Source organism: Rhinolophus ferrumequinum, chromosome 4, assembly GCF_004115265.2.
Source record: "Rhinolophus ferrumequinum isolate MPI-CBG mRhiFer1 chromosome 4, mRhiFer1_v1.p, whole genome shotgun sequence".
NCBI classification, from domain to species: domain Eukaryota; kingdom Metazoa; phylum Chordata; class Mammalia; order Chiroptera; family Rhinolophidae; genus Rhinolophus; species Rhinolophus ferrumequinum.
The window spans coordinates 89550543-89576424 of NC_046287.1; the positions used below are offsets into that span (position 1 = coordinate 89550543).

General features: G+C 39.8%; 1 pseudogene; it reads left to right on the forward strand.

Annotated features, from left to right (window-relative positions):
- Positions 1–23212: 23212 nt before the first annotated feature.
- Positions 23213–25223, forward strand: LOC117021663 (heterogeneous nuclear ribonucleoprotein M-like; annotated as a pseudogene).
- The last annotated feature ends 659 nt before the right edge of the window (positions 25224–25882 follow it).

Sequence of the window (25882 nt, forward strand, 5' to 3'; positions counted from 1 at the left end):
TGGAAGGTGCCAAGTCACAGCTCCTTGCTAGCTGAGGTGTTGGGTTCAGACCTAATGGAAATCAAACAGAGGTCCTGCTGGGTTTCTTCCCCCAGGGTCCAACCTGAATTTGGCTCTCAAAGTCTTACCCCTCTGAGCATGAGAACTGAGATCTGGGGCCACCCCCTTATTTGTTACCATTGTACATGTGCTGAATATTTCAGTATGACTTACAGGAGGCAGCATAATACAGGGTTAATAGTGTGGGCTTAAGGTCAGCTGGCCTGGGTTTTCTCTTTGCTCTACAATTTCCTCTCCTAAAGGCTCTCCTAAGACCTTATGCAGGTGGGATAGAAGCAGCATTTAAAGTGGCTTGAGCTCATTTCTCCCACCAGATGTCCAAGATTGGCCCTTATCACCCTTATGCCTTCTGAAATAAGTAACACCAGCAGTTCTGACACTCTCTGCGGAGAGTTGGTGAGGGGAGAGAAGCTAGGAAATGTTTACACCTACACAGAAAGCATCATTCCACCTACTACCTTATACACACGTGAGTGTTTACTTTCAAGAATGTCCCATATATTGTGACATTGGATTCTTAAGAGTTCCATCAACCAAGCAGACAGTTATTATTATCCTAAAGATCTCATACAGGTTTCAAGACTTTTCCAAAAGATAATACCAGGATTCAAATCCAGATCTTTTGACCTTAATTCTAATGTTTTTTCATTATGCCACACTACACTGACCATCACCATGCTCTTTCGAGAGCTTTTCAGGACATGGTAAAGAAAATCTTACAGGCTACTCACACACTAAATTTGAGCTACCCAATAATTTAGAGATGATGCTGGTACTAAGACTAGCACTAACACAGTAATACTAATACTAAATTACTATGTTCCAGGCACTGTGCTGACAACTTGATGTACGTGATCTCATTTAAGTCTTAAAACAAGAACCCAGTGATTCTTTGCTTCTCAAAATATGGTCCACAGACCAGTAGCACAGGCGTCCCGGGGAGCTTGTGAGAAATGCAGCCTCTCAGGCCCTGCCCCAGACCCCCTGAATCAGAGCCTGCATTTTACTAAGATCCCAGGTCATTTGTGTGCACATAAAAGTTTGAGATGCTCCACTGTGAGGAACTGGTGTAGCCCATTCTGCAGAAGAGGAAAATGAGGCCTGGAGAGATTTAAACAACTGAGATGTCCGTTTAGCCAGTGCAGTCAAACCAGGCCACCCACCCCTAAAGCCTGCCAATCAGGACTGGCTACTTTCCATATTTGAGCCTCAGTCTGCATGCCTGTCACACGGGAATAATGGTGACTCAAGGTTTTGGTGTCATTGCATGAAATATGAGATAATCATGCAAAACAGCAGGCTCAATTTCACCCAGAGCTAAAGGACAACTTGGTTTATTTTCTGTAAAATGTTAACACCCACCTGGCAGCATCCTGCAACTTCTCCACCATAATACCTGCAAAGGGCTCAGCTAGGATTTATCAGTTGGTTGTATTTTATGTGTATAATGATGAAAAACTCATGGTTGAAGGCTAGATTCTGAGCTAGTATTTTTTCATAAGTTTACAGACAAAGTGTGATTTCTGATGCTTTGCAAGGACAAGGACTCTTTCTGTGGCAAACACACACACACACACACACACGCACACGCACACGCACACCTCATATTTCCACAGCACGAAACCTGAAAGTGAGATAAGCAGGAAAAAACATTTTATCTACCCAGAGGCCTCAGGCTTCTTCTGAAATTATTTGCTAAATAAAGAACAAGCTGAACTATGAGCAAGTGTCAAATGTCAATTTTTGTATTTTCAAGCAATATCTCTGTGCTATGAATGTGATTCTAAAAGTGTTTTCAGCTTGAGTGAGTGAATGTCACTTTTTCCTTTAAGAGCAAAATATAGCCAGCCTTAAATATGTATGTCTCCTTAATCCACCTAGTTTTCTTCTCTGTATTCCTGTCACAGGAGAGGACATCCTGGAATACCTCATGTCTGGAGGTCACATATGGGCTTGGCATCCAGGGATCTGACCATTTAGAATCTTGTTGGTGTAGTGTCATAGGTGTGGGTCCAACCTTAAGCAAATGGGCTGCCAGGCCCTCACCCCACAATGTGTGCTCTTTTGCACCTGCTCTTGGGTTGCAGTGGGGAGCACATTTCCTGGGAGTTACCAGTGTCCTTCCTCTTTTGTTGACTACCTTGCATTGGGTAGAGCTTATAAGTGTAGCGCTACCATTTTTCATTTTTGAAATTCATTTTTTTCCATTTACGTGACACAATGCAGGACAGTGGCTGAAGCACATCAGTCCCTGGTGACAGACTGCCTACGTTGAAATTCTGGCTCTGCAGGTTACTTAACCTTTTTGTGCCTCATTTCCTTTGTTAAAAGCGGATAGTTATATAACTGCCTAATTATTAGGTTGGTGCAAAAGTAATTGCTGTTTTTGAAATTATTTTTAACCTTTCAAACAGCAATTACTTTTGCACCAACCTAATACTATGCTGTGCACCTGAAACTAATATAATATTGTAAGATAACTGTAATTGAAAAATAAATTAAAAAAAAAAGAGAAAAGTACCCACCTGCTTCCGAGGGTGTGAGAATTTCGACAAACTTAGAACAGTGCTTAATATATAGTAAATATTTAGTAATATTATAAATCTTGTTATCTTGCTTCTTTGTCCCATGAAGTCTGTGACGTGGATTTATTGCCCATTTAACAGATGAACACAATGGGGTCATCCAACTATAGATTCAAAATCTCTTGTTCCAAAAAGCATTGAAACAAGAACTTGTTTGATTTTTTTAAAGTAAGTCCTTTGGTAGTGATACCTGACTAGAGCTGATGTGACGGTATTTATGAACTTTATTTATCCCACTAGTATAAATATTTGTATTTCACTGAAATAGTACTGTGTTTGATTTTGGGTGTGGCTATGTACCCCTCTAGGGAGTTGAAGCTTTCTGAGCCTGAGATTGTTTGCCTGAAAAACAGGGTCAGTGATACCCACCTCCTTGAGTTGCTGGGGGATTAAATAAAGGAATATATAGATAATGATGAAACTGGATCATCCCATTCCTCTTTTTCCAGAAAGAGACTAACTGGAACCAAAACATTTGTAAAGAACTTCATTGGGCCCCCAGAATGGAGTATTTAATGTCTCTTGTGAAAACGACTGAATTGTGTCATTAAGGTATACAAGGCCCAGTTCTTGATTTTGTAGCCTCCAGGGCAAGCAGGAAAGGAGCCCAACTCTGCCCTGCACATCAATGCCTTACTGGGTTCTAGGGTCAGAGGGGTTTTATTACTGATTATGGCAGTAAGGACAGATGTTCACTCTGAGCCCATCTACCCCACCCCTGAGGCCACTTGAACGGACTGCATGTGTCTAATCTCACAAGCCCCACAGGCCCTGCTTCTATTTACCATCTCATCTCCTTCTGGGCTCTGGCACAAGTGTTCTCCTTTCATTTCATGAACCCTCTGAGTTCACTGTTGGTTCTATGCCTTGACATTTTTGGCCCCCTCTGGAATATTCTTCCCTAGGCTGGCTCCTTCTTATCAGCTAAGTCCTAGGTGTATTATCACTCCTGAGAGAGAGAGGGCCTGACCACCCCACCCAACTAAATCATCCATCTTCCTTCTCATTATTTTCTATCCTACAATCCTAGTTTTCTCCCCCTTTTCTATTCAGCACTTACCCATTATCTGATGTTATCTGATCTATTTGTTTATATGTTTACTGTCTCTTTCCCCCAACTAGAATGCAAGCTCCTCAAGAGTGGGGACTTGACAGTCTTGCTCTTTACTTGCTTGGTCCATACACTTATTGATAAATAAATAAATTATTGAGTGGGCGATCATCAGGGAAACCCAACCTGGAAGAACCTGTGTCCACTTTTTACAATGTCATCCGGGGAGCCAGATTCTTTCCCCTCCCCCAGACTGTTTTCAGAAGAAGCATGGAAATCCTGCTGGTTTCTTGGGACAGCAAACCCCAGGCTACTCCAGCCTGAATAACTGAGGCGTAAGAAAAAAATACCTGAGGCATCACACAATGTCCTGCAGAGCAGTTTCCCCTAGCGGGCGGCCTATGGGAAGGGCCTGGAGTTCCGGGTTGTGGGGATTCAACCATATTTACAAAATGTCCCCTTTCCAGTAAGTTATACTAAGACTTACTAAACAAATATATTTATTGAGTAAGATCCAGGAAGTTTGATTCCTCCCAGGGGATAGCATTAGCTTGACTAAGACGTGAGTGGAATTCACAAATGGAAACTGACAAAAAAGAAGTGATCGGTAGAGAGAGAAGTAGGAACGTCAGAGCAGAGCTGCTGGGTCACGATCTGGAGGGAATCCATGAATAATCCTGCTATGAAGGGCTGATTTCCTTAGGTACTTTCTCTCTAGACTCTGGGAAGTGAGTGAGAACTTAATCTCTCCCTCTCCCCACATTGGAATTTCCTTTAAAAATTTGCCTTAAATTTTTAATGAAGAAATTCATATATGGTCAACCTGTTGTGGCAGTCTGGAGAAATGGAAGGTCCAACCTACCGAGTACGCTCAGTTGGCATTTCCATGTGTGGCCAGTGGGACTGTGAGTAGTTGCCTTGTGGGGAGTTAGGAGAGGTGGAAGATGAATACTTGATGATGAAGACTATTCCTGGGTGGCCATGTAGGGGCTGTATAAAACACTGTATTTGTCTGGATATGTGAGCAGAACCTGAAATATGAGCAAGGAAGGGAAATAGATGTCTGGATTGTTTATGTATACAGAAGTCAAATTCTTAGAATTTGGATGAAGCCCAAATCTTAGAATAGGGAATAAGTATTTTTACATTACAAACACAAATAAGAGTCACATCCAAGCCAGTCTTAGTAAGAGATGAAAAATTTGGTCTGGTAAATAACAACCCCCATCACACATCTTTAGCTTATTAAAAAAAAAATAAAAATAAAGAAATTTAAAAGGGGTTTATTGGAAGAAATCCATACAAATGCAGAACTCTTTGGCTTTTTTTCCCAGGGTGTTCCCAACACCTCTCCCCCAACCCCAGCAAGTGATGACCCCGAAGAGGACCACTATAGAGACTGGCAGTGTCTACAGAAGGGGTGACTGGTCTCTTAGTCCTGGTAGGGGCCTGTTGGGTAGTGTTACTATTGGAATGGGGCATGGACAGAGAGGTCTTGGGAAAGCTCAGGTGTCCCTAGGAGTGATGCCTATGCCCCACCTGGAAAGCTGTAAAGTTAGGAGACTGTGTGGAGCATCCCATAATAGCAGAGAAGGAGGGAGAACTGGAGCTGAGCCAACCTATAACGATGCTTGAATTCCCACAACTATGAGTATCCAGTAGAAGGTAACAGGGCTCCAGCCATCTTGAGGGGATTCTCCCCAAAAGACCACCCACAAGGGAAGGGACAAACCAGCAGTTAGAGGTCAAGGGTCAGACTGCTGAGGATAGGTGTTCGGGGAGATTGAAAGAGGCTATTCTGAGAGCACAGTGCTCATGTCAAAGAGTTGGACAATACAGAGTTCCACACAGCTGGGGGAGGTTCTGCAGGATGGATACCTACGTTACCTAAGGGCTTGGTGTCCAGCTGGGGTCAGCTCAGTGGAAATTTCTGTACTTGGTCCTCTCATTCCCTATCTCCCTGAGGCTGGGAGAGGGGGAAGATGGAGGGTAAAATATAGAAAATATGTGAGAGAGCAGATCACGGACCTACATACATATGGCAGGGGTTTGACTCTGGGCCAGAACTGAATTAAGGAAAATAAAAGAAATTGCAAATTAGATATGATATTGATGTTTTGGTATGACTCTACTGGATTTTTTTCATTCCTGAGAGTGAGTCTTAAAGTGAATGAAAGTGGTGGGAGATGCCTGAGATGTTGTCCCGGGGTGGGATCGGAAGCTTTGATGTAGCATGTAAGTAATGGGAGAAAAGTAGAGCTCTTTCCTGGTGTGCCTTACTGTGATCAGCTCATATAACAAACCACAAAGAACCTGACAAATTCTTGGTAAATGCTAAAAGGCAGTTATTATGACCATTATTTTTATCTTCCCTTGCATTACAAGTGTGTCTCAAATTAACACTCTGCAGACTCAGTGGACATAGGTAACAGAATGAAGCAATGCCTAACAACAAATGTAAAAATCCAAGAAAATATCAGTAATCACATCACACTTTAAAGTTCATCCTCAGACACACTTGCTTGGAAAATGCCAACAAAAGAAATGGGAAAGGTGAAATCTCCTAAATGCATGTTGAATAAGTGTGCTGTTCTTCCCATGGGAGGGAAGGATGTTGACTGACTTTGAGTGACATTTTCTAGGTGCTGTTACTAGAAAGGTTTCTTGATGAAGCCTTCAGGGCAGTGCAGTAGATTGGGATGGGGTACATTTTGGGTGTGGTTTTCATACGATCTGTGAGTCATGGGAATTGCAGAGCTTCAATCCATTTTTACTCCTCTTGCTTTGGTGTGGAATTAGTATAACTATGTCCTTTTGCCCACCTAAGTCGTGCCATGTCACCCTGGCCACATCTTAGAGGTGGGAAAGAGCCTCATTACAAGCACTCCTTTATGGAGAATCTGGAAGGCACGACTATGCTAACCAACCCAGATGAATACAGGAAAAGCATGGCTAGTTGAAATTCATGCATAATCAAAATCGTCCTCTTAGTCAATTGCTTCCGTCTTAACCAACCATCTTCTGTGAAACCCTAAGTTCTTAGTAGACTAGTTATCATCATCTAATACTTGGGGATGATGATAAACACTAAAATGAAAAGAAAATGAGTAAAGTAATGGGACAGGATGGTCTAATCCCTAAACTGGATTGGATACTTTGGCATTAGCTATAAACACTGCTTTATAATTAATTATATGTTGGCATCTGGGTAATTTATACTGACAGTCTATGGAGTGTGACAGGAGACACATACCCTGTACTTGTTTTTCCTCCTCTTTGGATTTGACTCTGTTAATAATAAAGGTTACAAAACTCAAGAAAATTACCACTGACACTGAATCACAGAAAGCACAAATGCATTGGGTCGCTGTAAATTTTAGGTGGTTGAGACTGCATTTGAAACAAACCTATGTAAGAGCATTTTCTGGAATGGTATACTATTGAGATTTGCCATGATTAATTCTGAGAATCTTAGGGTCACTGTCTCTACTATTGTTAAAAAAAAATACCCACATAACAAATCAATATGGTCAAGCAGAACATCTACAGAACAATTTAACTTATCCATCTTTCTTTAGAAATAGCTTATTTTTTAAATCACAGATGCTTTGCTCTTTTGAGTGTTAACCCTACCTTTATTTATGCTGACCTGAGACAATAATTTGACAAAAAAGTTTCTTGAAATACACAATGGAAGTTGACTCACAAATGTGAAGACAAACACTTAAGGAAACAGAACTCCTCTAAATACAGCTGTTCTGTTATTCTGCCACAGCCCATGTATTTGTCTCAGCCTGTGTAACTCTACCCTCTATCCTTACTGAGATGTCAAAAAAACTTAATCCCCCTGTTCATTTCACTCATGTTATGCACAACCTTTTTCATTCATTCATTATATTCCTCCCTGTCCATTTAGTTCATTTGTTATACATCTTGTTCTTTTCACTGATTTGTTTATACTGCCTTGATCATGTCACTCATTTGTTATTCATTACCCTGCTCATTTCATGCATTCATTATTTTCTTCCTTGTTCATTTAATTCATTTATTATACGCCTCCTTGTTTATTTCACATATTTGTTATACACTTCTGTGTATTTCATTCATTCATTATACACATCCTTGATCATTTCATTTGTTATGCATCTCCCTGTTCATCTCATTCACTTGTTATACCCCTCCACCCAGTCCCACTAGGCAGCATACTGGGAGAGGACTGGATCAACAGGAAGAAGGAAAACATCAGTAGAGAAGAAGTGGCAGGTGCTTTCCCCTTACAACAAAGCCTGAAAAATACAGAAAAAACCTCAATCAAATCCAGGCTGGTGTCACTACCCAAGCAACTGGCTTGAACTACAAAAGTGTGAAGGTACCCCAATCTTGACTGACATACGGGTCTTGCCTCCACGTGAGAAAAACCAGTAGCTGGCTACAGCTCCCAAGGGGGCTGACAAGAACTAACCATATAAGTGGGGCTGCCTAGCTCACGGGTTGGAACTGAAGATCACTGCTTGAATCCCTCTCTTCAGAGTGGTTGTAGGTAGTTGGGGAAATGTGGAATTAGCAGAAAGACTGGGTAGCAGATTCTAGTCAAGGTGGGAAGATCCTGTGGAATGGAAACAAAGTATAAAGGATGCAGCCATGTGCTTTATGAGGACGCTTTACTCCTAGATATTCAAATTTGAGGTAGGCGATAACTAGGAGTTTCCTAATTTGATGCTAGGCTAGACTCCTATTACTCCACAGCTAAGCCTCCAGATGACTAATCTTAGTGTATTTTTAGCTGCTTCTTGAGGACAAGATCTGTGTCTTATCCATCCTCTTACATGTTTCAGGACCTCTCATTAAACATAGTCAACATCTCACATGTGACATTTGAATAAATATTTCAGGTAGTAAGCTTTAAATTATTAGCTTTATCATTGATTGATTGATTTCCAAGCTCTCACATTTAATTCTTTACTGGAATCAAAACCAACCGTTTTAGATACTGATTTAGATTTTCAAATACTTGCACTGCTTTGAAAGCCCTTGTGCTTTTCCTTACCCTCCTCCTCCCCCCACACTGAGAATTATATTCTACCCATAACCTGAACATGAAACTCCCATTGATTGCACAAAGTGGCATATTTACAATTCTTTCCCTCCCCCAGTTTTGTTGAGATATAATTCACATTAAACATAGTGTAAGTTGAAGGCATGCAATGTAATGATTAGATATGTATGTATATATTGTGAAATGATTACCCCAATAATGTTAGTTAACACATCCGTTTTATTTTTCTCATTTCAATAGACTTTGTAGTCAGAATAATGTGCATTTGGATTTAGTCTGTATTAGTTAATAGCTGTGAGACTCTGGGCAAGTTACTCACCTTCTCTGAGTTTCTTTCGCTCACCTATAAATTGTGGATACCACAGCTATAGCTTAGCATTGATGTAAGGATGCAAATAGAAAGTATAACATAGGAGGTATGATGAAAAAATATGGTAAACATGTAAATAAACAAATATATTACAGTAAAAGACACATTGCCATTAATCCCCTTCAAAATACCCCCCCACACACACACACACACTTCAAACACACTTACCCCATCATTCTTTCCACTTTCTGAAGCAGTTCTGGAAGTCCTCTTTTGCGAGTGTCTTTAGTTGCGCTGTTGTGGCTGCCTTGATGTCCTGAATCGATTCAAAATATTTTCCTTTCATGGTCATTTTGACTTTGGGGAAGAGCCAGAAGTCACACGGTGCCAGATCCAGGGAATAAGGTGGATGAGGACACACTGTAATTTTTTTTATTTGACAGAAATTGCTGCACCAGAAGTGATGTGTGACATGGAGCGTTGTCATGATGAAGGATGAAGTAAAGATACTCATGAAAGAGGACTTCCAGAACTGCTTCAGAAAGTGGCAAGAATGATGGTATAAATGTGTTTGAAGCAAGGGGGGACGGGTATTTTGAAAGGGATTAATGGCAAGGTGGCTTTTACTATAATAATTTTTTTTTTATTTAAACATTCACCGTATCTTTTGATCACAGCTCAGACCTAAGAGTATTCATGAGTAGGTGCTGAATCTTTTAAATCTCCTTACTTCCTTGGACCATTTTAAGCTCTGCTTCAGTAGTTAGTTTGCCTCTCCATGCATCTCTCCAAACTATTGTCATAAACACAAGATTTAGTATAATATTAACTAGTAAAAAATAAAGAACTTAAATGAACTTACCCATGGTCGTAGGACTAGAGTTCAGTATAGCCAGGATTTAAACCTAGTTCTTTTTGACTCATATGCCCCTATGTTCTTTTCGCTCCTCTTTTCCTCTCTGTTGCATTAACAGGGTTATAGCATTAAATGTATGTTATTCTATTATAGCATTTTGAAAATTCCACCAAAATTTTAAAGTTTTGTGTTCTCACAGAATCACACATGAGCACAAAGAAGACATCAATAAATGCTAAATTGCTGTGGTTATACTTTACTGATCCACTATCCCATTTTTCAACCAGCATCAGAAATGGGTTTCCCTATGTGTAATGTCTGCACCTTCATCCATATACTCATATTTGTGCAGCTGAAAAATGGTCCCCCAAAAGATATCCATGTCAAATTCCTGGAACCTTTGCAGATATAAAGTTAAGGATGTTGAGATGAGGCGATCATCCTGGTTACGCAGATGGGTCTTAAGTCCAATGACAAGTGTCTTTATAAGAGAAAGGCAGAGGGAGATTTGAGACAGATAGAAGAGGAGAAGACACAGAGGAGAGAAGGAGGCAATGTGAACATGGAGGCAGATACTGGCGTGAAGTGGCCTCAAGTCAAAGGATGCCTGGAACCACCCAAAGTGGGAAGAGGCAAAGAAGGATGCTCCTGTGCAACCTTCTAAGGGAGTGCAGCCCCATCGACACCTTGATTTCAGACTTCTGGACTCCAAGTTGTGAAAGAATAAATTTCTGTTGTTTGAAGTCACGAAGTTCATGGTAATTTGTTACTACCACCTGAGGAAACTAATACACCATGCATTTATACACATATGCTAAATATAATAAGAAGAAATTTCATTTCTTGTGTGCTTTCTCTCCCCTGTGATTCTTATCTCAGACATTGCTCGAAGCTTTGAAGCAATGGTGTTAACTTAGTTACCGATCTTAATTATTAATTCTGTGGCTGCTTCAGCTGATATTGTAGCCATCGGGCTTCTACGAGTCAGTCATGGATAGAGCAAGGTAAGGTGACATTGAGTGAAGTTTGGAAAATTTAGAAAACTGGATCTTGGAGACCCAAGGTCAGTGTTTTGTCTTTAATCATCTGCCAAGAGGAAGATAGAAAGCTGAGGTCATAATTTCCATTAAATATGGAGAATGCTAATTAGGGAAATAGGCAAAGAAGATTGTCTCATTACCTGGTAAATTGATTTTAGCTCACCAGCAACTTGATGCTACTAGATCTGAAAATCATGCCAATGGGTAGTTTAATAAATTCTTTGCAGAAATGTGACAACTGCCACAGTGAAGAATGTGCATCATTTTAAAATTAAAGTCAATTCCTGTAGGATACATATTGAGGTAAAAATTAGAATGCTCTCTTGACATCTAGAAGTAAATTAAGTGACCAAGGGTTATTTGCAAGTAATTTGTAGTGAATAATTGCAGACCTAAAGTAGAAAATGAAATAGATAAAATCTTTAAGTCTTGAGATAAGGATACCAGTTCTGGAGCTAATGTGGTACAAGATCTGCATCTTACTAGGTAGGAGAGAAAGGAGACTAGCTTTCTGACAAAAGAAACTTGTTCACAGTGATCGTTTCTCCAAGCGCCTATTTTCTTTGTTAGAAAACCAAAGAGGAAAATTATATTGCAAGGTCATGGAATTGATCTTTCTCTGAACAATAACAACAACAAAAATGCAATTAAAAAGACATAGATTTATACCTGGAAATAAACCTGTTAGAAGAGATTGTGGTTTCTATTTGAGTGTCAGCTAGCAGGGGACTGACACATGAATGAAAAAATATTGCTGTTTAAAAAAGCTGTAGATGTTGGGTTTGATTTCAGGGCAGAGTCCATTGGTCACTCAGAGGTGGCAGAGCTCTGTTCCACAGGAAGGGGAAATCAATCAGGATGAGCAAAAAATAGAAGTCAAGAGGTTCCTGTTCATCCCCATTTTGTCACAATTTTATAAATTCTCAATTTTAACAGTGATACCCATCATACATTTTCTTTTTTCATGGCTATTTCTGAGTCAGAGACATCACACAGCTGTTCCTATGGCTCTGATCCTCCTCTCTCTTTTATTTCTGTAAGTTCCTATCATCATTATAGTGCTTTGGCTGACAAGTGAAAGGGATGGAGCATAGACAGTAACTGTCTCTTTCCCCAAATTGTTAATGTCCAGATACAATTTTCTGGGGAAATAAATAAAAAAGAATGTGTAATTTTTAGAAACCAGCTTCATAACTATAAACATAAGGCATAGTTCTATTTGTCACATAATGTAAGAATTAAAAAAAAAGTGCAAAGATAGAAAATTAAAATAAAGAAAGTAGGGAGTGCATCTCTTGGAGATACTTAGCATTAACACATCTAAGTTATTCAGGACTCCCTGATCAGGTGTTTTCATGCTAGGTGTATATTATCTATTTCTGTGTGACATATTACTCCAAAAGCAGTAGCTTAAGATAATAAGCTTATATTATATTAGAGTTTCTATGAGTCAAAAACTAAGAAGTTTCTTAGCTGGATGATCCTATCTCAGGGTCTATCATGAGGTTGCAGTGAAGCTATTGGCTGGGGCCACATCTCAAGGCTTGACTCTGGGAAGATCTGCTTCTAAGTTTATTTACATAGTTACTAGCAGATTGGGCACTCAGCGGTGGGCACAGCCAGGGTGGCCTTGATGAGTGGAAGTCAGTGTTGCTGAGCCCATACCTAACTTCCATCCCTGGTGCCATGGCCACTTTGATCATGAGCCCACTGGGCAAAAACAGGAGTTGTTGGGAAAGAGGCTGACTACTGTTCATGAACTGGTCATCCAAACTGCCTAAATGTTAAAATTCCCCCCCAAGATCATTCACATGTGACATAATACCTTTGCACTCTGTGCCTATGCAAAAATGTCTGTTCACATACCTCTTTTTTAGACCTCCTAGTCACCAATTTTCTAACCTTGTTTCTTCCACATCCCTGACTACCCTGCCAAACAATTAGCCACAGCTCACGAATTGCTATAGACCTGTACCTTCGGGTATCTCACATCATTGTACTCACACCACTCCCTCATATTTGATTCTTTGTCTCATCTCATGGAAATTCTCACCCTGTCAAGTAACAGCTATGGCATATCAGACAAAATTACCTTTAGGAGCATAAAGTAGACATAATGTCTTAATCAAAAAGGGCTTTATTGTTTTCATTAACAAGTAATCTGAAGTAATCTGAAGGCTTGGTCTTCAAGGGAATCTTCACAGACCAAGGCTCTTTCTAGCTTCCCACTGTCACCGCTGGGGCATGCGATTCCTACTGTTGATTGTAAGAGGATAGAGAAGTTCTACTAACCCTTGGCCACATGTAGCTTTGTGCCTCCATTCTAGCAGAAAGGAAGAAAGGGCAAGAGTAGAAGGTTTATGCCAACTAATTCTTACCCTTTTTATCAGGAAAGAAAGAGCTCCTCTACTGTGCTCTCATCTCATTGGCCAGAACTGGGTTCCACGGTCATTCCACAGGGGGTGAATATATTTTCACTGATCATTTTGCCTCCCAAAACAAAATTGGGATGCTCTGTGTGAAGAGGGAGGATGAACGAATATTGGAAGTTTCCACTACTCATGATATTTTTCTTTTACAGAGGTAATACATGTTGAAGTTAGTACATCGAAATGAGAGTATGTTGAGGATCTGGGGAAAAGGATAGGAAAAGAAGGAGGGGACTGTCAGAGAGGGAAATTGGATACTAGGGGAATGGATTCCCACTGTTTTCAGTAAACTTAATTAATCTTCACTGCTTGTAAGGTCTCAGTTTCTAAGAGAAAAGACGTAGGAGATAAGGATTTCTTGAAGTTCTTGCCATTTTCCTGCCTTCCCTTTCCTTCCAGAGGAAAACCTCTTGTTATCCATTATTTCTTGATGAAGTCTTATGAGGATTTGCTTTGGTCCATGATATCTGTTTGATGGCCCTGTGTTTTCTCTGTCAACAACCAAAGTGGCTTCTTTAGGTTTGGACTTTCATTTCTCCATTTCTCTGGAGATATTGGCTCTACACTTGCTGTCTGAAGCAAAAGAATGACTATAGGACAATGGTTTCAGGTTGAGTTGTAAGAAAAAAACAGAGTTTATTAGGCCAGTGAGGCAGATACTTTCAGGTTGGTGGGGCTTGGTCATACCATATAGGAAATTTTCTACTTGGCCTAAGCAAGGACGTTTGGCTATGGACACTGATTGTCCTTTAACTCATTTTAGTGATACTGAATGCCCAGGCAATGGCTCTAGATTTCTGGGGAATAGCCTTTGAACAGGGTGTCCTCTTGTGCAAAAGATTTCTGTTCTATGTTCATGACCATGTTTAATAAACAAGTTAATGACAGCACTGGATATTAGTCAAATGGCAGATTTTCCTGTCAATGAATTATTCCTATCTTATGCCATCTTCCAACACTGTGCTGGATAGAACATAGATTATTTGGGGAGGTGGTTAACATTTATTATGTGTGAGTCCAATATATATTATAAATCACACATATATACATTGATAAATTCAAAGCATTAAGCTACAGAAGTTACTGTGCAATACAAAGTTCTGGATCTAAACTAATAGTGAATATAGTGAGATAAACCTAGTGTCACAGCTCAGAAACTATGTAGGGAAATATTTTAATTCCTTTTTGTCCTAAGATAAGTATCACCAGTCTCAACGTAAAACTATTGAAATTATCAGACTCTCTCCTACTTGGATAAGTAGGTTTTAATAATTTACATGAGGTTGAAAAAAAGAAAATAATTTACATGAGGCCTTTGATTTCTATGCTGTCTCTATGGTAACCAAGTTGGAAGTCTTTGTGGCAACTAAATGGGTGAGAACATGTCCCACAGCCACCCTGACTTATGGAAAGCTGCCAGCAGCTATTTACTTTTCATTTCTAACAAGTCACAGAACATCTCATTAAAGCCAAATTATGCCCTAAATCTTTGCCTTGATGAAGATTTAGACTTTTACATATCACAGTTGGGGACTCAACTGATCTTCACCTGACATGACACCACCTACCCCTCTCCAGCCCATGTTCTCTATTCTGGTGTGACCAGTGTCCTAATTTCTTGATTCTGTGGGAAAGCCAAACTTCTCAGAGGCAGAAAGCTTCTGGCTGCCTATCTGGTCATTGCTTGGACCCTGATGTGCCCTCTATGATTTATGCCTTGTTATGACCTTGTAATTTTCTGCCTTCTCCAAACCAGGGATATAATTTGTCAGCTAATCTGTCACTATTCTTGAGTAATGTTCTCATCACATTCATGATCCAGTTCTGTATAATAAGAACATGAAGTCGAAGAGGAGAAAGGGAGGTTTAGAACATTTAATTCTTCATTGCCTGTCATCCCATTCTCTGGTAGCTCATTATATAGGGCTTCCAAGTCCCTAGGTAAAATGTCAGGCTATCTTGAAAACTACATTTACTAAAAATATTTTTTGTAATAGTCACTTAAGGGAACATAAGTGAGTGGCAGAGAATAATTAGCTGACAACATGTTTTTTTTTGGATTTACTTCACTATTTATCCTTTTCTTGCAACTGTCATAAAATATTCGTGTGTGCATTCATTTAAAAACACTGGCAGGAGGTAGTAGAAATCCAGCTTTCAGTTTTTCTTCCATTGTGGTCTTATGGTGGAATTGTCCTTCTTCATATCCTAAAGAGTTACAGCCCAAAGGAGTCCGAAGAGCCAGGAGCTTCAGGTAAGCTGACTAGGGACAGTATGAGATATGAAATACCCTTATAAAATATTGTAGTACTTTAATATCTCATTTCCTTTCAATGTCTTCTTATAATCATCTATTTCTTTTCTTTCTTCCCATGAAAAATTATTTTTTTATTTTAAATTTGTTAATTTGTCCTCAGATCTTTAATTTTCCCGATAAACTGCAATCCTAGGTTCTTTCATGTAACTAGCTGTGGCAGAAATAAGTGGCTGTCCACCATATATTTACACAGCAGGCAACTGATGAGCCAGAGACTACGCTTCCCAGATCCTCTTGAATCAAAGTAGGGTCTTGTGACTAGGTTTCACCAATAGAATGTGAGCAGAAATTGCCTGCTTCAGAAGCTGGAGTTTTAAGAAATGATTGTGCATTTTCTGCTCTTTCTTCTCAGGATGTATAGCTAGATTCAAAGAACTCTGAAGCCCAAAGGGATGGTAAAGCCACAGGATGGAAGATGCCTATCCTAAATAACCATGTGAGGATAGTACATAAACACATATTTGGACAGGGCCATGAACTTCTCTTGTATTAAGCCACTGGAATTTTAGGGTTTATTTGTTATAGAAACTAGTGATAGTCTATCTGATACATTGTCATTAAATACAGATTTCATCCTTTCCATAATTGGCCCTGTGTAAATTGCTGCTTCCGGTCTTCCTTTGTTCCTTCTTGCTACCCCATGATTTTCCTGGGTGAATAGCTAATGGGATGGGTAAGATTGGAGGTAGAGGGCGAAACGGGGAAGGAATTAATTCTGCTGTGGGGATATTAATCTGAGTTGTTTATGAGAATTCCAAGTGAAGATGTTAAGTAGGAATTTAGACATTTGCCTCTGGATTTCAGAGGAGGTAGGCATTTTCAGAGTCAATAGAATAATAGTTATATTTAACTCCAAAATAATTGTTGATATTATCTAGGAAGAGAAAGTAGAGAATGGAGAAGTGAGCCTAAAAGTGAGCCGTAAGATTCCTCAATATTTAGTGGTTGGGTAGGGAAGGTGTTTGAGAAGGTGTGGGAGGGGAAATAGAAGGAAAATTGGGAGAACATGAGATCAAAGAAGCCAAAAGAGAAGAGTTGTTTAAGAAGGAAGGAGTGGCCACCATTTTAAATGCTACTGACACATGGAGTAACCGTGGCAGCATCAGTGACCTTGACAAGAGACATTTTATGAGGTTGATGGTGGGAAGCCAGACTAGAGTGGTTGAGGATAGAGCTAGAAGTTAGGAAGTGCAAACTGTCTGGTGTAAAAGACCTTTTCAAGAAATTATATAGGAAGAGGGTCTGGGAAATAGGGTGTGGTATGTGGAGTCAAGGACCTTTTTCTAAAGATGAAAAGCACTATTATATGTTATTGGAAATGATCCAGTGGGAAAAAGGAGAGAAATGATACAGGACCACTCTCCATGACAGTGTCCAACTGTTCAACGTGAAACAGATGTAGTGCAGTTTCTTCTTACTCCATGGAGCTATCCCTGATTGATCTAACCTAAAGTAACCTCTGCCTCCTCCAGCCTCCTATGAAATGTACGTTACATATGATTTGTCATATACTTGCCCTACACAGCTTAGTATGGTGGAAACACCAATGTTTGGAGTTGGGAAGACTGGGATTGCATCTTTTTCTACCCACTTTCCAATGCTTCTCTAGGCAAATCTCTTTTCAATTCCTTCTCGCTTTCTATTCCCAACTATTCTGATGTACATGAATTTCATGTACATTGCCCCATAAATTCTTGATCTTTCAAGGTGCTGTCCCCCTGGTCAGGTATGCCATTTCCCCTTCTACCTCTCTAGGAATGGCTAACTCTTACCTATTAAGTTCAGGTATCTTCTATATAATACTTCCTTGAATTCTATAGTTAGATGCTCCTCCATTGTGCTCCCACAGAAACACAGCATTCTTCTATAGTAGTGCTTATTACATTGAAAGACAATTGTCCTAACTAGTCTTACTCTCCCATAGACTTTGAACATCTTGAAAATGGAGATCATGCCCCATTTATCTTTAGATCCCAAGTGACTTTCACAGTGTCAGTCATATCATAGGCATTCAGAAAATGTTTAATACATGAATGGGTAACTGAAATAGGCAACAGATTGGCTGTTGTTTCATGCGATCAGTTGTTATTAACAACCTTTATTTATCCAGTGTCTAAATAATATCATTTTGTTTACATAGGTGCTCAGATATACCCTGAATTTAATCACGCATTACACCACATGCTAAAGGATAAAGAAATATCCATTTCACTGCTAGAAAGTTAGTAAAATATAATCCGGTAGCAGATGACATGACTTAAGAAACTTTAAGAAATAGAAAAAGAGCTGACATTGGGCCAAGCAAATAAAATCTACTGATTAAATTGCTTGGAAAAAAAGTCTTTAATTTTAAAGAAACCAAGGGGCATTTTACAGTGTATTTTTAGTGGTGAGAAAGTTAATTCTCATTGGATAAAGAAAATTAATATCTGCTACACTGTCAGGAGTAATTATCTTAAATTGTTGATGAAAAAATATCTTTCTGGTTTAGCTTTTATTGAAATGAAACTGTTGTTTTAATCTCCCTAAGAGGAGGAGTAGAAGTGGGAAAGGTATTATGTCCCATTTTCAGGGTAATTTACCTTAACAAATACGTCGCTTTTTAGTGAGACCATTTGTGAATACCTGTAGGTGATTTGAAAAGCCAGAGCTGTAATTTAAAGTCATAAGCAGCCCATTTGTTTTATGAAATCAGTCACCTTGCAGGCTCTGTGATTAAAAGATATTTCTAGAGAACTGTTGGGATCTGTCAGCTGCCCCAGAATGGGCACTGAAAAATGCCTTTCACTATAGAGGATGAAAGTGAAAACAACATATTGAATAGAAGATAAGGAACTTATGTGCTATAAGTTATCTGGAGCAATTGGAGGAAATAAAGTTCTGATGGAAAATTATCCACATGACTAAGTGTGGCTTAAAAACTCAAAACTGTAAGAAAGAGTATTAATTCTAGAGAATAATTTTCTTCTGTTTTTTCCCCCCATATTTAAAAATAAACTTCACTGATATGAGCAAGATTTCCTAAGGTAAATTATGGCAAGTGATGACCAAAAATTTTAAGTTCAGGTTATCAAAAAGTATGTTAGGTCTTGAAGTAAACGTCTTTATAAAATTCACGTAATGGTTGAGGAAAGGGGGGTAAATGGAAAACTTTGGATGCTTAACACTAAAATGTGAATACTAAATTCATAATTTTAGAATCACTTCACATGTCACCTCATATTTATAAAGCACGGTTTGTCACAGAATTGAAATAGAGAATTCCACAAATATATTCAATAAACTAAGAAATTGGTACAACGAGGGGTGATACAAGGAGTCACCATTTATAGAGGGACCAGGGCAGCAAACCCTGGGAGCTTGTTAGAAATGCAGAATCTGAAACCTCAGCTAATTCATAGGCACATTAGAGTTTGGGCAACACTGCTCTAGGCTATCCACTCTAAGACTATTATTCAGGAATTCTGCCACTCCGGCCTTCATTTTTCCATCTGTAGGTTGGATGGAGTGGCATTAATCACTAGGTTCTATTCCTGACCTTGAAGAGACCCGGAAGTGGAGGTGACACCTAGAAATGAGAGGGCTATGTCTGTGCCAGACACCTGACCAGTGCTGCACTGAAGGCCACCAACTTGGCATCATGTAAAACACAGTATACATGCAAAAGTGCCATGTTATTTGATGAAATGCCATGTCAGGAAAGGTGACATTTTTCCTTTGGAGTGTCATGCTGTGATGGCAGGGTCATTTGTAATCATTTCTGGGCACAAGGCAGTTGAAGTCCAGGGAGAGAGAGAACGTGCAAGAGAGCATGAGCTCAGGGCAGAGCAGTAGCAATGGTCCAGGAGGGGCAAGACCCAGTTAGGAACAGAGGGGAAGGAACCAGAGATGCAGAAAGTGGCTAAGATATAATTTAATAGATGCAGTTCAGGGTGGCCTGAGAGTTTGAGGGGAGTAAAAGTCCAAGAGGGAAGATAGCATGTCCAATGTGTTCTCATGGAGATTTAAGCATAAGATGAAAATGGAAACCTCAACTCGAGATTTTCCAAAAGGGTAGATGAGAAGGTCATGGAGAAGACTCTCAAGGGCTGATTGAAGGCTCTTTCAAATCAATCTCCTCTGTTCTCTGTGTGTGGTGATAGTGGGGGTGGGGGGCGTGTTATGAGTCATTATTTCTTTTTACCCTTTTCTTTTTGGGTCATATTAATGATGATACATTCATCTTGCTATTCCCTCCACATACACAGTTCTCATGGATCTATCCCAGTGCTTTCTACCCAGCCCTCAATGGCTTCCACGTGTTAGCCACCATGAAATATTTGCATGCTTTTAGTGTGCCTCAAATCTTTCTTAATTTAGTGCTAGCCTGAAGGGTACGAGTCTTCTGTCTCACTTCACCCTCCATATCTCTGTCTCCAAAAATGTCACAGTAAGCTCTCAGGTGCTACCCATCTCTGACTAATAGCTGTTCAGCTGTTCAGTTAAGCTGTTCCTTTTCAGTCCTATCTATCACCAAATTTTTATAAGAACTTTACATATGCAGAGAAACCAAAACGACTGAAAAGCTGGCACTCCAAATGGTATAAAAAAGAAGATCTGGGTAAGTCAGTGATAGTGTAATTAGCACTGGTACAATTTGGAGGCTATTGTGTTACTTGTCATCTCTGCTAGGACCTCTGAGAGAAACCGACTTCAGGGGCTCCAGTTGCCCAATTAGAGTGAACATGTTTCCCATTCTGCCCATCTTTCCTTAATCTAAAAAGGATTTGCTTTATTCTCTTTAAATTTAGTTGTTTGATCTGCTCTGTAGAAATGCTGTTTAAGGGGTCTCAGACCTTTTCATTGTGAAGATGCTTTGATGTAGAAAAATCAGCCCTGGGTCTAGAGTTGGAAAGCTGGGTTCGAGTTCCAACTCACTAGCTAAGTGCCCTGGAAAGTCACTTTGTCTTCCTGAACATCTATTGTCCTCCAAATGTTGTCCTCCTGTGCCTTCCTTCCTCCTGGGCACATGGCTGCCCAGCTAGAGACCACATGTCTCAGCCTCCTTTGCAGCTAAGCATGGTTTCATGACTAAGTGCTCACTGATGGACTATAAGGAGAGATGACGTGTGAGGAAATTGCTTGCCCTGGACTATTTCTCCTTCTCCTTCCCCTTTTCTTGGGCTGGATCCTGGACCTGAGGGTGACCTACCTTCTCGGGTGCAGATGAGGGCAACAACCCTAGGTGATACCAGACCAACAACCTGGAAAATCCTGAATCCCAAGATGACTTCATGACATATAGCTGTCCTGCCAGTATGGGCCTTCAAACTCCATACTCTAAAGTGTGAGAGGAACAAATGTCTATCTTATTTAATCCATGATATTTTTTTTTTGGCTCTTTGTTATAGCAGCTTAGTCTTAACTTTAATCAATATGTCTATATCTTTAATTGTAAGATGGAGGAAATCATATCTTCTTTCCACAGCTGTTGTGAGAGTTAAGTTACATGATGTACATAAGTGTTTTTTAAATTGAAAGTACTGTTATAATGTTAACTTTTATTGTCTTTGCCATCCTTGCATTTATGAGATCACCAGGTGGGGCAAAACAGAAGAAGGGATAGAAAATGGGTGCCAATAATAAAGTCTCTGGAAGGGCATAAAACACTTCTGCTGGCAGATCTCCTGAGCCTGCTGGGAAAAAACAATGGGAAGGTATGAATAGAGAAGCATAATGACCAAATGTACACAGGCTTTATATTCAAACTGCCTGGATTTAAATCCAGATCCTGCCACTTATTATCTTAGATGAATAACTTAATCCCTCTGTTCTTCAGTTTTCTCCGAAAAATGAGGATAATAATGGGGCCAACGTGGTTGTATTGTTGTCTGAAGATTAACTGTGTGCTTTGAGGATTCATGCAAATATGTCACTTTGAACAATGCGTAACATTGTTCTGTAACGTAAGGATCGTTCAATAAATGCCATTAGTGTTTGTATTATCTATGTATTTAGAGGAAAGGACAAATGGAAATGGAGAGATGAGGCGTATAAATGGGTAAGCAGCCTCTCCATCTCAAGGTTCACCATTATCTAATTCTACTTCAATATCCTTGTGGACACTTACTAACATTCTCAGTCCAAATTCCCTTTCTTCTTAACTCTTATTACCATAATTCACTGGCTCTCAGATGTACATTTTTTACATTTGAAATACTGTGATACATTTTAAAATTGATGGTACTTTACAATTGCCAATGACCAAATAGGAATTGTTATTTAGTTGTCATTGCCTGTCATTGCATGAACAAATTGGGCCATAGCTATTCATACGATTGTTATTGCAACTGAGTTATGTACATTGTTGGTTTAATTGTTATTTAAAATGAGTTATAAAGATTACACTAATGTGTGGCATTTAAGTGATAAATTATGAACCAAAATAGACATGGAAACAGAGCAGCAGCATGTACATTTGATATTAGTGAAACAGATATCTGTAGTTGAAGGCATAATCACAATCCTATATTCTCTTGAAAAGCAAGAGTCAAGAATATTATGGAACCTAAGGAAGGCAGATTTCCTTCATAAGTATATGAAGCTGTGTTATGTTTTGTTGTTGAGATATTTACAGAAGGATTGTTGACCCCATGCCAAGGTATGCAACTGAAGATGGAGAAATTGTCAAACTCCTCAGAATACATGAAAAGCAAATTTAAAGCCACAACAGCCTGTGTGTCATAGAGAACTATGATTGAAGCATTGAACCACTTAACATCAATTTGTTAGAAACTTCTTGCTAACTCTTAATAGAAGCAGATTAATTTCCAGCAACATATGATTCAGCTGAAGGAAAATATATAAATTAAATCAAATGGGAAATGCTGGTGAAAACTCTGTAGGTTTTTGCTCTTTTAGAAATTTATGCTAAAGATATGAAAGAGATAAAGAACGTGATCATGAGTTGGGAAAAGCATCATATCACTGTAATAATATGCATAATTCCAGTCGACAAAAGTTGTTACCATATTTAATTTGGTCCACAAAACAATATCTATGGAAGATATTCATCAAAGAATATTAAAAAAAAATGGTTGGGTAGATGATGGTTGAATTGATAGAAGACTAGCTTAAAGTAATCTGAAATAGATATCTTGGGGGCTCTACATAAATCACTAAGAATATTGATTCTTAATGTAATTTGTGGATATATATTAAAATAATTACAGATAAGCTTATATCAAGTTTAGGGAGTTGGTTACTATTTTTGAGAGGCATGACTGTGCATCAGCAACCCTTCAACATTTCCAGATACAAATCATTTGAAGACAATTTGAAGAAGGAATAAGGGTCTGGGCCATTTTCTGGAAACTGTCTGATAATACCTCTGGTAAGATGAAGAAACTGCTAGTATCAAAATTGGAAGACTGGGTGGTAAGGGGCTTGGAAGAAAGTCCCAGGGACAATCATAGTATTCCCATTTAAGAAATGCTGGTCTTGACACACAAAGCTCAGACATGGAGAAAATGACAGCAGGCATCGAAGAGGTGGCTGAGGTGATGGCAACAGAGCCAAAAATGGAGGGAGAAAATGGCACAGAGCCACAAAGGGGCTCCAGACCCAAAAGGTGAAGGAGAATGACCTACTCAGAATGAGAAGAGGAAGGAGAGAAACATTAAAAGAGGAAGCAATCGCTTTGAGCCATACGCCAATCCAACCCAAAAGAGACAGAGCCTTCGTTACAATCATACGTTTTGATGTGGCATGGCAGTCCCTTAAAGATCGGGTTAAAGAGAAAGGTGGTGAGGTAATATATGTGGAGCTCTTAATGGACACTGAAGGAAAGCCATGGGGATGTGCCGTTGTTGAATTCAAGATGGAAGACAGCATGAAAAAAGCTGCCAAAGTTCTAAACAAGCATAGTTTGAGTGGAAGACCACTGAAAGCCAAAGAAGATCTTAATAGTGAACATGACAGGAGAGCAATGCAAACAGCTGGAAGACTTGGAAGCACAGTACTTGTAGCAAATCTGGATTATAAAATTGGCTGCAAGAAACTAAAGGAAATTTTTAGTAAGGCTGGTGTGCTGGTCCAAGCATTCTTGAGGGTAAAGACGAAAAAAAATGGTGGAATTAGCACTGTTACTTTTGAACAGTCCATTGAAGCTATATCTATGTTTAATGTCTAACTGCTATTTGATAGACCAATGCATGTGAAAATGGATGAGAGGGCCTTACCAAAGGGAGATGTTTTTTCCCTCCTACGCATCCACAATAATTTCCTCCATGGACTTTCTGGTATTGGCATGGGGTTAGGACCAGGAGGGCAGCCTATTGATGCCAATCACCTGAATAAAGATATTGGCATGGGAAACATAGGATCCACAGGAATGAGAATGGAAGGCATAGGATTTAGAGTAAACAAAATAGGAAGCATGGTGGGACCCTTTGGTGGTGGTATGGAAAACATGGGTCGATTTGGATCTGGGATGAACACGCATAGAATAAACAGTGGAGATGGAGGCAGTTTCCCCAGGATGGAGAGAATAGGGCTTGGCATAGAGCACATGGGTGCAGGCCTGGGCCATGGCATGGATTGTGTGGGTTCCAAGATTGAGAGTGTGGGCCTGGTGATGGATCACATGGGCTCCATCGAGCTCATGGGCTCCAGCATCAAGCACATGAGCCCACTGGGCCTCAACCACTGGCCTTCAGCATTGAGCACATGGGCCAGACAATGGAGTGCATGAGGTCCAGCCTGGAGCACATTGGTGTCAGCTTGGGCTTTGGCCTCGAGCGTATGGCTGTGCCCATGGACTGGGTGGGCCAAGCCATGGAGTGTATAGGCCCTGCCATCGAGCATATGGGCCTGAGCATGGATCACATGGTGCCTGCAGGCAAGGTGTCTGTGCTGGAGCACTCGGGCCCTGTGATGGATCTCATGGCCACCCGCCTGTAGCGCATGGGTGCCAACAACCTGGGCCTGGAGACCATGGGTGTCAACAGCCTGGAGCATGGTCCCACCATGGGCTCTGCCCTGGGTGCTGGCATTGAGCTCATGGGCCTGGCTGTGCGTGGCGGTGGTTGTGCTATGTTTGTCCGCACTATCAAGATGGAGCATGGCTATGGATGATGTATTACAGAATCGTACATTTGAAGCCCATGTAACTTTACTAACAATTGTCACCCCAATAAACTTAAAAAAAAAAAAAAAAAAGATGGAGTAGTCAACTTCAGAGGAAGCTTCTCAGATTTCTTTGGTAGAGCTGGAGGCCATGCTCCTGGGGTGGCCAGGAAGGCCTGCCAGATATTTGTGAGAAATTTCCCATTTGATTTTACATGGAAGATACTAAAGGACAAATTTAATAAATGTGGCCACGTGCTGTATACTGACATCACAATGGAGAATGGGAAATTCAAGGGATGGAGTGTGGTTAAATTTGAGTCACCAGAGGTGGGTAAGAGAACCTGCTGGATGGTGAATGGGATGAAGGTGAGTGGCAGAGAGATTGATGTTCAAATTGAAAGAAAGGCTTAAGCAGTTGCCTTTTTAAAACATGGACACTAGATCTCTGGATTTGTATTTTTTCTTGTTAACTACTTTAGTTTTTTGGCTGGATGTAAAAATCTAAGTTGCTGTTTGGGGTGATTTGAATTACTTTTTTAACGATTGGGGTTCCATTAAACTGTTCGCACGGAGACTGCAATGTGCACAGTTGTTGTTTTTTTTGTAGTTTTGGCATCTTGTTGACATCAAATATGACTTTGACAATAAATTCCTGTTCCTGAAAAAAAAAGAGAAATACTGGTCTTAATGATACACAGACAATCATGTGCAGAAAAACATGGACATCAATGAGTCAAAAAGCGACTTGGAAGAGCTGGACTCAATGTGAAAATGTTTGGGGAATGCCTTAAACAATTCATCTTATATATATTTCCTTTTCAATGAATGTACAGGAATGATATATGAAAGAAATCTATATGTGAATATGTCTAAAAGTGTTTCTAATAAAACTGAAAGTTGTGATTAGAATGCATTTTGTTATAGTTTAATTATCTTCATTTTTAAAGTTCTTAGTACCTCATAAAATATTGGTGCACATTCCCGTTGATGGTGTGTTAGATTCAACCCACTTCCAAGGCGGGAAAATCGGTAACATGGGAACTGTCCAGTCTCTGACATCTTAAATGTCA